At 44.5% G+C, this 12,784-nt stretch overlaps 1 long non-coding RNA gene across 2 annotated transcripts in view; it reads left to right on the top strand.

Moving 5' to 3' along the window:
- The window catches only part of LOC138418818 (uncharacterized), a 102,122-nt gene extending 92,387 nt beyond the window's left edge, over positions 1–9,735 (top strand). For both annotated transcript variants that reach the window (XR_011248727.1, XR_011248726.1), the window contains 4 exons: positions 663–898; positions 1,316–1,416; positions 8,808–9,065; positions 9,440–9,735. This is a non-coding gene — a long non-coding RNA (uncharacterized lncRNA). The remainder of the gene's footprint in view (positions 1–662; positions 899–1,315; positions 1,417–8,807; positions 9,066–9,439) is intronic.
- The last annotated feature ends 3,049 nt before the right edge of the window (positions 9,736–12,784 follow it).

Below are 12,784 nucleotides of genomic sequence, written 5' to 3'. Positions count from 1 at the left end.
CCTCTGTTGGTTCTGTTTGCTCAGTTATCAATGTGCCCCTTCACGAATTGTTCCCAGACTCTCCAGAATTCTCTAACTGTTCTCAACAGAATTCCCCCATGGCCAAACTGGCCAGGTCATTTTTTATTCTCTTTTTCCTCTGGATCATTAAAACTGTTTCTTTACCTGAGATTTTAAAATTTAATTTTACTTATTTTTGGCCACGCCATGTGGCAGTGCCTTGGCATGCAAGATCTCAGCTCCCCATCCAGGGATCGAACCCCCACCCCCTCTTCCCTGCATTGGGAGCTTGGAGTCTTAACTACTGAACTGCCTGGGAAGTCCCATAGAATTTTTTTTTTTTTTTGCACAACTTCCACACAAATATATTCTCACAAAAAATTCAAGTAATAAAAAGAGTCTGAAGGAGAGGAGAAGCTCATGTTATGGCTGGTCCTGGTATCACTTTCCCCCTCTCGTAGGTTGCTGTTTAATTGCTCAGTTGTGTGTGACTCTTTGGGACCCTGTGGACTGTAGCCTGCCATGTTCCTCTGTCCATGGAATTTCCCAGGCAAGAATACTTGCCATTTCCTTCTCAAGGGGATTTCCTGCATTGGAAGGTGGATTCTTTACCACTGAGCCACCAGGTAATTGCTCACAATATTTTACTGTAACTCTTTCAGTTGCTGCTGCTGCTGCTACTAAGTCGCTTCAGTCGTGTCCAATTCTGTGTGACCCCATAGACAGCAGCCCACCAGGCTCCACCACCCCTGGGATTCTCCAGGCAAGAGCACTGGAGTGGGTTGCCATTTCCTTCTCCAATGCATGAAAGTGAAAAGTGAAAGTGAAGTCGCTCAGTTATGCCCAACTCTTAGCGAACCCATGAACTGCAGACTCCTCTGTCCATGGGATTTTCCAGGTAAGAGTACTGGAGTGGGTTGCCATTGCCTTCTCTGAACTCTTTCAGTTACCTTTATGCATTTCCATGTGCATACATATTCAAACACTTTGATACCACACTTCTGCTTACCTCTAGATCTTGAAAATGCTTTCGTGTTAATACTAAAGATTTTCAACACCGAATGCCCTGCATTCTACTTGTCAATAACTCCCCTCTGTGAACTGATCATGGTAATTTTCAATTCCTAGTCCATCTTGTTCCAATAATTCTTCTCTGAGGACATATGTGTTAAGTTCTAAATGTTGGGAGGATTAGCTGGGTTTTCTAATTGTGCAAGTAGAGGTGAATTTTAGGAGCCAGCAGATGGCTGAGCCCCAAGACAGAGTCCTAGGCATGCTTACCACTAATTTCTGTCCCCCCTCTTCTGCCCGCCAGCAGGAAGAGCAGCATAAAAGGAGGCCACCTCTCTGAACTGTAATCATTCAGTTCTGGAAGTTTGAAAGCAGTAGGCTGGAGGAGCGAGTGAATGTCCAAAGGTGAGGGTTTACTCCCTAACTCTTCCATGAACACCAGCAGCCTGGACTGTTGCTGCTGACTTCTAAAGGTACAGCTGATGACTTCCTCAAGGCAACTGTATCAAAGTCGAGAGCAGGATCTAAAAAGCATCCTTCAGGCAACCCAACCATTCCATCCACAAAGAAATGTGTACATATATTCACCAAAAGATGTGCTAGAACAGCGGGCCAGTTTCATGAAGACAATTTTTCCATGAACTTGGGCAAGGGGAGGGGTTGGTTTGGGAATGATTCAAGTGCATTGCATTTACTGTGCACTTTATTTCTATTATTATTACATCAGCTTCATTTCAGATCATCAGGTATTAGATCCCAGAGATTGGGGATCCTTGTACTAGAATATTCATAGCAACTTTATTCCTAAGAACCCAGATTGGAAACTACCCACATGCCCATGAACAGTAGAATGCCAGAATACACTGGGTGTGTATTCACCCAATGAGTTCAGTTGGAAAAGATCTGAGCTGTACCTTTCTGATACGTGCACTTTTCAGTGATGCATTAGTTGCTCAGTCATGTCTGACTCTTTGTGACCCCATGGACGGTAGCCTGCCAGGCTCCTCTGTCCACAGGATTTCCCAGGCAACAATACTGTAGTCGGTAGCCATTCCCTTCTCCAGGGGATATTCCCAACCCAGGGCTCAAACCTGGGTCCTCCTGGATTGCAGGCAGATTCTTTGAGTCATGGTAGACCTATCATACTTCAATAAATTGTTTTTAAAACTCAAAGATTACCCTCTGGTGCTTCCACTGCATGGAGTGTGGATTCAATCCCTGGTCGGGCAACTAAGATCGAGCATGCCTCACGGTGCAGCCAAAAAGTTAAAAAAAAAAAAAAAAAAAGAAGAGAGAATTTGAGATACCTGGTAGTCCAGTGGCTAAGACTCCTCGCTCCCAATGCAGGGGCCCAGGTTCAATCCCTGGTCAGGGAGTTAGATCCCACATACTGAAACTAAGAATTAGCATGCCACAATCAAAGATCCTGCATACAGCAATGAAGATTGATGATCTTGAGGGCCACAGCTAAGACCTAGTGTACCAGATAAGTAAATAAATAAATAAATGCTTAAAAAATGTCAAAGGTTACCTTTAGGAAACAAAAACCACACACACACACACACACACACACACACACACACACGCTCACCTTTCCTTCAATTTATTAAGCCTTGGCTCCTCCATGCATGCTGACCTTTCCTTCAATTTATTAAGCCTTGGCCCCTCCAGCCACTTTCTGCTCCATACCATCTGTGGCCACCTGTGCGCCTTATAAACACTCCACACCAGCTGGAGGCAGCCTTCAGTCTTCCTAGGGTGTCACACTTTTTCTTATAGTTGTTAGCTCCTGGAATCCATGTTTTTCTCTCCCTTTTTGTTTTAGGGGAGAAGTGACGGAGAACATATCTGATTTAAAAAATAGGAACACAGGTTACAAATTTCCAGTTTCACCATCAACATGAACCCATTTGTTTTGACTATCTGTACATACCCTGGTGGCTTAGTTGGGAAAGAATCTGCCTGCCATTGTAGAAGACCCAGGTTTGATCCCTGGGTCTGGAAGATCCCCTGGAGAAGAAAATGGCAACCTACTCCAGTATTCTTGCCTGGGAAATCCCATGGACAGAGGAGCCTGCTGGCTATAGTCCATGGGGTTGCAAAGAATCGGACACAACTGAGCAACTAACACTTTCACAACAACTTTCAAAACATATTCAAACACACCTTGCTTGCCACTGTTCTGTCTCCTTTCTGTCTTGTATTTTGAGATGTTTTAATTTTTGTTGGGTTAGAGTTCCAGGACTTCCTATGGTATGATAGATGAGTGGTTAACTTAAATCCTGGATAAAATAAAAAGATTTTGTAATCAGAACACATGAACAATCTTAATAGGGATAATATTTTTGTGTCACTGTCTCAACGCTCTGTAGCCATTTTCTCAAGTCCATGCTCAGTGATGGCAGTAAGTCTGGTGCCAGCCTAATTTTCTCTCCTTTTTTTTTAAAAAAAAATTTTTTTTTAGGCCCCATCTCAAGGCTTTCAGGATCTTAGTTCCTCAACCAGGGATTGAACCTGTGCCCTCTGTAGTGAAAGTGTGGAATTCTAACCTTTGGATCACCAGGGAATTCCCTGTTTCTCTCCATTTAAGTAACTGTCTAGGACTTCCAGGGTTGTTTGTCTTACTCTTAGAATTCAGGAACTTCACCAGAACAAGCCTAGGAGTGTGTGTGTGTGTGTGTGTGTGTGTGTGTGTGTGTGCATGTGTATGTGTTGTACACCGTTCTGTCAGAAACTTTGTGAATTCTTTCCATGAGCAGTATTTTATCCAGCTTGGGAAAATTATATCTTATTATTACCTTGTTACTTCCTTTCTTTTTCTGAAGATTCCTATCTAATATCTATTAGATCTCCTGGACCTTTTAAATAATTTTTTTTCTTGTGTTGTTGTTTTCTTGTTTTTCTCTGAATTAAATTTTCCATTTAATTATATGGACCAACAAATTAGTTGTTTATTTCGATTCTGCCCAGGTGGCACTAGTGGTAAAGAACCAGTGCAGGAGACATAATAGACTCGGGTTCAAATCCCTGGGTAGAGAAGATCCCCTGGAAGAGGAAATGGCAACCTATTCCAGTATTCTTGCCTGGAGAATCCCATGGGCAGAGGAGCCTGGTGGGCTACAGTCCATAGCGTTGCAAAGAGTCAGACACAAGTGAACCAACTTAGCACTCAGCATGCATGCACTGTATATCAAGTTTAGATTTGTTGAATATTTTAAAATTATTGATACATATAAATTAAATAATTTAAAAAATCATTTAATTCAACTAATAAATTTTGTAGGGTTCAGTTCAGTTGCTCAGTTGTGTCCGACTCTTTGTGACCCCTGAATTGCAGCATGCCAGGCCTCCCTGTCCATCACCAACTCCCAGAGTTTACCCAAACCCACGTCCATTGAGTCAGTGATGCCATCCAGCCATCTCATCCTCTGTCATCCCCTTCTCCTCCTGCCCCCAATCCTTCCCAGCATTAGGGTCTTTTCCAATGAGTCAACTCTTCGCATGAGGTGGCCAAAGTATTGGAATTTCAGCTTCAGCATCAGTCCTTCCAATGAACACCCAGGACTTGATATCCTTTAGGATGGACTAGTTGGGTCTTCTCACAGTCCAAGGGATTTTCAAGAGTCTTCTCTAACACCACAGTTCAAAAGCATCAATTCTTCGGCGCTCAGCTTTCTTTATAGCCCAACTCTCACATCCATACCTGACTAACAGAAAAACCATAGCCTTGACTAGATGGACCTTTGTTGGCAAACTAATGTCTCTGCTTTTAAATATGCTATCTAGGTTGGTCATAACTTTCCTTCCAAGAAGTAAGCGTCTTTTAATTTCATGGCTGCAATCACCATCTGCAGTGATTTTGGAGCCAAAAAAATAAAGTCTGACACTTTCCACTGTTTCCCCATCTATTTCCCATGAAGTGATGGGACCAGATGCCATGATCTTCGTTTTCTGAATGTTGAGCTTTAAGCCAACTTTTTCACTCTCCTCTTTCACTTTCATCAAGAGGCTCTTTAGCTCCTCTTCACTTTCTGCCATAAGGGTGGTGTCATCTACATATCTGAGGTTATTGATATTTCTCCCAGCAATCTTGATTCCAGCTTGTGCTTCTTCCAGCCCAGCATTTCTCATGATGTACTCTGCATATAAGTTAAATGAGCAGGGTGACAATATACAGCTTTGACATACTCCTCTTCCTATTTGGAACCAGTCTGTTGTTCCATGTCCGGTTCTTCCTGACCTGCTCAGTTAGAGACCTCTCTCTTTAATAAAGAACTCTTTTCTCTTCCACAAATTCCATGGAAGCCCCTAAGCTAATTAGATGATCAATTAGAGAACTTCTGAGATCTCTTGGGAGAGTCACAATGTTCTTTAGCAGGCTGCTGGTGGCAGGTTCCTTTCACAGGCTAGATAGGAAGTTCTTGGGAGCAGCAGGCAACAAACTTTTGCTCCTGAGTACCCATTATGAAGAGAATGGCAAATGTTTCCTTCTGTTTTGGACACAGTGCCAGAATGAGCTTTCTTGTTGTTGTTCAGTCGCTCAGTCATGTCTGACCCCACTGAAGCATGCCAGGGTTCCCTATCATTCATTATCTCCTGGAGTTTGCTCAAACTCAAGTCCATTGAGTTGATAGTGCCATCCAACCATCTCATCCTCTGTTGCCCCCTTCTCCTCCTACTCTCAATCTTTCCCAGCACCAGAGTCTTTTCAAATGAGTCAGTTCTTCACATCAGGTGGCCAAAGTATTGGAGCTTCAGCATCAGCCCTTCCAATGAATATTCAGAGTTGATTTCCTTTAGGATTGACTGGTTTGACTACCTTGCTGTCCAAGGGATGCTCGTAGAAAAACTTTGAGCCACAAATACACACATACACAAACTGGCTTCACAATTATTGACTGAATATTTGGAATTCATAAAAATTCAAATAAATCTCATAATAATGTAACCAATTTCATCACTAGGTCAGCTGTTAAATTTAGTATTCATAAAAAGTGTAGTATCCATTGAATAACAACTTGGATGTCAGACTTCCCCCATTCCAAGAATTCTCTAACATGCAAAATGGTTGCCAACAAATCTTACCCAGGCTTCCCTGGTGGCTCAGTGGTAAAGAATCTGCCTGCCAGTGCAGGAGCCACAGGAGCCACCGGTTCGATCCCTGGGTCGGGAAGATCCCCTGGAGGAGGGCATGGCCACCCACTCCAGTATTCCTGCTAGGATAATCCCTTGGATAGAGGAGCCAGGTGGGCTATATAGTCCGTGGGATTGAAAAGAGCTGGACACAACTGAGCAGGCTCGAAAGATGGAATCTTGGTGCATTTAATCTGTTGCTCTGTGTAGAAAACCTACCCTGTCCTTGGTTTTCCCTAGGTCCAACCTCAGAAGTTGGGAGTCCTGCTTCTTTTTCCTCTTCCCCAGGCAACCTAAGGAAAGAGGTTGCTACCAGAGGGGAATCTCAACTGGCAATTTCAGGGCCAGAGGCATAACACCTAGGGGTCTGTTAGAAATGCAAACTCATTGGTCTTATCTCAGACCTGCTAAATCGATCTCTGGGGATGTAGCTCAGAAAACTGTTTCAAGAAGCCCTCCAGGAGATTCTGATGGCACTCCTTCGCTTCTACTGCCCCATCAACTGGCTGGCTGACCTCTCCTACTTCTTAGAGCAAAGCCGAGGAGATTCTTCTAATGGCTGATGGCCACACCCTTGAAACTATTTTGTCATCCTTTCCCACTGTTTTTGGACTTAAAACCCTAATCTGAAGAGCCTCTGTACTTCCAGAACCCAAAGAACCTCCTAAAGACAAAGTCCGGAGTTCAAAGTGAAGCTCTCAGAGGGTCCTTGGCACTTGCACCCTTTCTCATTCATTCCTCTAGTCTGGTGTTTCTCAAACTTTAGCTTGCATTGGAATTGCATGGAGGGTGTATTAAAACAGACTCCAGGCACCACTGGGGTTTCATACTCAGAAAGTCTGGGGGTGGGCAAGAATTTGCTTTTTAATGAGATTTCCAGGTGATATTGGCTCTGCTGGTCAGAGGACCATGCTTTAAAAACCACTGTTTAGGTCCAATTCTTCCCCGGGAGGTTCCATCTCTGGCTTTCTCTATCAAGGCTGATCATTCTTTGAGCTCCTGCCACTCTCCTGTGTCATACTTTGCTGATAGCCCCCACCCTCTGCATCTCTTCCATCCTATGACATTATGGGTTGTCACTGGAAGGCTGTTACTTTCAGCCATGGCTTTGGTCCCATCCCCAAAGTTCTCCCAGAGCAAACATCATGAAGGCACATTTCCCTTCCATCATCACAGACCAGGAAAGCTAACAAGAACAAGTGGGTCACAGATGAGACCTTTTCAATATGGGTCACTGTGCTGAATATGGAATCATGAGGGTCCTCAACATCTTACAATTTTCTCAGCCAAGAGAAACACTCAACCAAAGAATCTCCAAGCCAAGGAACCAGCAACAGAGGCATCCTTTGATCATTCAGCCTCTGTTCAAGGGGATGAGTGCAGGCAGTTCACTTTCTTGCATCAGCGCCACACACAAGGCTATTAATTCAAAGGAAGCTGTCAAAGTGAAAAACTCTAAGGAGGACTTGCTGGCTTCCAGACTGTGTGTGTGTTTGAATATGTACAGTCGTGTGCGCTGTTTATGCATCTTGATCTATCACTGAGTCCAGCTACATGGCCCTTGTTTCTGTTCCTGTTCTTACCAACCTCCTTCTCGCCCCAGGACCTTTGTATGAATGCTTGCTGTTCCCCCTGCCTGAAACTCTTTTCTCCAAATATTCTAGGGAATGGCTCTTCTTGTATTTCAGGTCTCAGCTTAGATGTTCCTTCTCAGAGGGACGTTTTCTGCCTATTCAACCCCACTCTGCAGTCCCGTGTGGGCCCTGGGGATCTCTCTCCCTCCCCGTTCTAGTTATTCCTCGTAGGTCTTAATCCTTCATTAAATCGTTTAATCTATTTGTTTGGGTGTTTTTTCCCCTTCTCTCCCAGCGACTGTAAATTCCAGGAAAGCCATGATCTTGTCTGCCTTAGTTACTACACGGTCCTCAGCGCCCAGCCTAAGTCTAGTGTTCAGCAGGATCCTCTAGGCATATCAATCGGCCTTTTGCACTCAGATTCAATCTGAAAGTAAGACCCACACACTGTATGTTGAACCAATCAGGAATTCAAGTTGGGAACGACAACGTAAAGGGCGAATACCTAGTCCAGTTTTCCACCGAATCAATTAAGAAGTCAAGAAGAAAGGGGATTGGCTAGGTAACACTACTTACCTACACTGAACCAATCAGAAGCCGGGTCAGAGCACGGGCGGCACAACTATACGGGAACAGCCAATCATAATGCAGTGGTGGTCAGTAGGGAAACCACGCCCAGTAACTCAAATCCCGGAGACTGCCTCCGGGACTGAGAGGGGAAGGGAAGTTCTAGATACGTTAACTAGGTTTGTGATGGGTTATCAGAAAATATAAGTGTGTATATGTGGAGGGTGTTGGGAGAGTTAAGAGGAGGAAAGTAGTTAGAGGGAGATACGGAGTGGGTAATGGGGCAGGGTACAGAAGAGTTACCAGAGGATAGAGGAGGGTTGAATCGTGCTATAGGGCCAATCGAAACTGTTGTATAGGCACATATATGGTATGGTGGGTTCTGGTTTGGTGTGCTGCCCCCTAGTTTGGGGCAGTGTCTTGTTTTCAGTGCCTTACTAGGTAGAGGGATTGGTTCGGACAGTCTTCATTTCTTGGGAACTCAGATATCCCCTCTTTGGGTCCCATTTCCCCCGTCTACAGATTGCACCTGCTCAGCGTCTCCTCCTCTGGCCAAGGTCCATGGCTACTGAAACTGACCCCAAGGACCGAGAGTCCAAGATTGCTCCTGTGCAGGTTATCCCACCGCAGCAGGTCCCCCCGATGCAGAAGGTCTACCAGATGCAGGGAGTCATCCTGATGCCCTTGAATCCCCCGGAGAATGATTATTTGTTTCTCTCCATCATTTCCTTCTTCTTCTTCATTCTGCTGGCAATCCCGGCCCTCTTGTTCTCCTTCAAGGTGGGCACCACTCAGCTACCACCAAATCCTGTTGCCCCCAGATCTGCCTTCTCTGTCCCATCCCACCTTCCTGCTCCTCCCTAACAGTCCCTTTTTCTTCCTCCTGGGAGATTTACTCCTGTTTCACCATGTAGCTGCCCTTGTTCCTTCCCAGGAGCCCCTTCTCTGCTCCCCACTCCTGTGTTCTCCCAGACTCACACCCTCATCCTGGCTCCCTTCTTTCTTCCTTTTTCCACTGAGGGGCTGACCCCCGCACTTTACACCCCCACACTGCTGTTACTGGTCTTTCACACCGCACCTCTCCCCAGGGATGCCCTTCCCTCATCTCCTTTCTCCTTGGAAACACTGCCACCAGCTTACCTTCATCCCCACAGACCCGTGAAGCCAACATCCTTGGGGACCAGAGGAAAGCACAGAGAAATTCCAGACTGGCCTTGGGCTTCAGCATCTCGAGCATCCTGGTGGGCTCCACTCTCATTATTTCCTCCATTGTTGTCAGAGCCATGAAGCAAGAATGAGGTCGTCCTGAAAGTTCAGCTCCCTCAGAGAGTTATGAACTGTACCTCTTGGGGCCTGTTGGAGCCTTTGAACTTGAACATCAGTAACCTACCTATACCGGGGGGAAGTTCCCCACCATTGGATTTTTGAGAGCAATAAAGTTTATGAGGAAGTTTCTGTTTTCCTTTCATCTGTATGTATGTGTATGTGCACACATGTTCTCATGCCCCTGCATGTCCACTTCCAGGGGGCTTATTTATACATTCAGTGAATATGCAAATCATTTATTGGGCAACCACTCTACTGTGTCAGGCAGTTTTAGGCCTTAGTGATTCAGTGCTGATTCAAGAGATGAGGGATCTACCTCCATAGAACTTGCTATATTTTGAGGACACAGAAAAAAGGGTAAAATGTAAAGCAAGAAGATGGTTCTGGGTCTCCTCTGTCTAACAGAACATTTGGCAATGATAGAAATGCTTTGTAATCCACTCTGTCCAATATGGTACCTACTAGTCACAGGTGAGTGTTGAGCACTTGAAATGAGGCTAAGTGCAACTAAGGAGCTCAGTGTTTAATGTAACTTGATTATAATTAATTTAAATTAAATTTGACACATATGGTTAATGGCCACTGTCCTGGACAGCACAGTTCTAGGTAGTGTTAACATTATGAAGAAGAAAAAAATTGGGAGAATAGGAAGAGGGACTTATGACAGAGTGGCTAAGGAAAACCCTCACTGGAGAGCTGATATCTGAGCTGTGGTCTGAAGTGAGAGGAGGGGAGAGCCTTAGACAGTTCTGGAAGAGAGTTCTAAGCAGAACAGCAAGTGCAAAGTCCCCAGGGCAGGAAGGAGCCTGGCTTGTCCCCAGAAGAAAAAGAAGACTAGTGCAACTGGGGTGGAGCAATGGGAGTGCTACAGAATAAATTCAGAGGGTGGGCAGGAGGCAGGTCACAGAGAGGCTGGAAGGTCACAGGAAGAAGGTTGGATTTTAAATGTGAAGTGGTACATATACACAATGGAGTATTACTCAGCCATTAAAAAGAATACATTTGAATCAGTTCTAATGAGATGGATGAAACTGGAGCCGATTATACAGAGTGAAGTAAGCCAGAAAGAAAAACACCAATACAGTATACTAACACATATATATGGAATTTAGAAAGATGGCAATGACGACCCTGTATGCAAGACAGGGAAAGAGACACAGATGTGTATAACGGACTTCTGGACTCAGAGGGAGAGGGAGAGGGTGGGATGATTTGGGAGAATGACATTGAAACATGTATACTATCATGTAAGAAACGAATCACCAGTCTATGTCCGATGCAGGATACAGGATGCTTGGGGCTGGTGCATGGGGATGACCCAGAGAGATGTTATGGGGAGGTGGGAGGGGGGTTCATGTTTGGGAACGCATGTACACCCGTGGTGGATTCATGTCAATGTATGGCAAAACCAATACAGTATTGTAAAGTAAAATAAAGTAAAACTAAAAATTTAATTGAAATACAAAAAAAAAAATGAAGTGAAGCTATTACAGGTATTAAACAGGGAGAACACAGACCCTGGATTCTGTTTTTAAAAGAGTTCCATGTCTAAATCGAATGTAAAATATCTTTGAATAGGTTCTGTTACCAACTCCAATTTTGGAGGGGTGATCCCCACACTTAATAAGCTACTGTCAGACACTAGCTGGATGTCCTGTGTGCATGGGTGCTCAGTTACTCAGTTGTGTTCAACTTTTTGGGACCCCACGGACCATAGCCCACCAGGCTTCTCTGTCCATGGAATTTTCTATGCAAGAGTACTGGAGTGGGCTGTCATTTCGTTCTCCAGGATGTCCTACAATTAAACCCAATTCTGACACTGCCTGGTGCTAGCACCAAATTCCACAGTTTGAGGGCTCAGTCCTGCAAGGCAGCTCCCACCCTCCCCAACCACTTCAGATGCCAGTCACAAGCCTGACCACCCAGGTACAGATTGAAGTTTCCTACAACCCCTTCCTGAGACTTCAGACACCAGTCCCCAGTCTGGGTTGTTACCTGTAAGTCTAACTGACTGGCTGTAAATCAGAGGTTCTTACAATCTCCTCCTCAGGACTGATTAATTAGAGTGGCTCATAGAATTCAGAGTAACAACTTACTTAGTAGATTCAGTTCAGTTCAGTCACTCAGTCGTGTCTGACTCTTTGTGACCCCATGGACTGCAGTATGGCAGGCTTCCCTGTCCATCACCAACTCCCAGAGCTTGCTCAAACTCAACATCCATCGAGTCAGTGATGCCATCCAACCATCTCATCCTCTGTCCTCCTCTTCTCCTCCTTCCTTCAATCTTTCCCAGCATCAGGGTCTTTTCAAATGAGTCAGTTCTTCCCATCAAGTGGCCAAAATATTGGAGCTTCAACTTCAGCATCAGTCCTTCCAATGAATATTTAGGACTGATTTCCTTTGGGATTGACTGGTTTGATCTCCTTGCTGTCCAAGGGACGCTCAAGATTCTTCTCCAATACCACAGTTCAAAAGCATCAATTCTTTGGCACTCAGCTTTCTTTATGGTCTAACTTTCACATCCATACATGACTACTAGAAAAATCATAGCTTTGACTAGATGGACCTTTGTCAGCAAAGTAATGTCTCTGCTTTTTAATAGGCTGTCTAGGTTGGTCAGAGCTTTTCTTCCAAGGAGCAAGTGTCTTTTAATTTCATGGCTGCAGTCACCATCTCCAGTGATTTTGGAGCCCAAGAAAAGAAAGTCTGTCACTGTTTCCATTGATTCCCCATCTATTTGCCATGAAGTGATGGGACCAGATGCCATGATCTTAATTTTCTGAATGTTGAATTTAAAGCCAGCTTTTTCACTCTCCTCTTTCACTTTCATCAAGAAGCTCTTTAGTTCCTCTTCATTTTCTGCCATAAGGGTGGTGTCATCTGCATATTTGAAGTTATTGATATTTCCCTTGGCAATCTTCATTCCAGCTTGTGCTTCATCCAGCCCAGCATTTTGTGTGATATACTCTGCATATAAGTTAAGTAAGCAGGATGACAATATACAGCCTTGATGTACTCCTTTCCTAGTTTGGAACCAGTCCATTGTCCCATGTCCAGTTCTAACTGTTGCTTCTTGACCTGCATACAGATTTCTCAGGAGGCAAGTAAGATGATCTGATATTCTCATCTCTTGAAGAATTTTCCACAGTTTGTTGTGATCCACAGTCAAAGGT

Source organism: Ovis canadensis, chromosome 14 (assembly GCF_042477335.2).
Source record: "Ovis canadensis isolate MfBH-ARS-UI-01 breed Bighorn chromosome 14, ARS-UI_OviCan_v2, whole genome shotgun sequence".
Lineage (NCBI taxonomy): Eukaryota > Metazoa > Chordata > Mammalia > Artiodactyla > Bovidae > Ovis > Ovis canadensis.
Note: the sequence above shows the minus strand (reverse complement) of the source record. Positions and strands in the feature narration are given on the sequence as shown.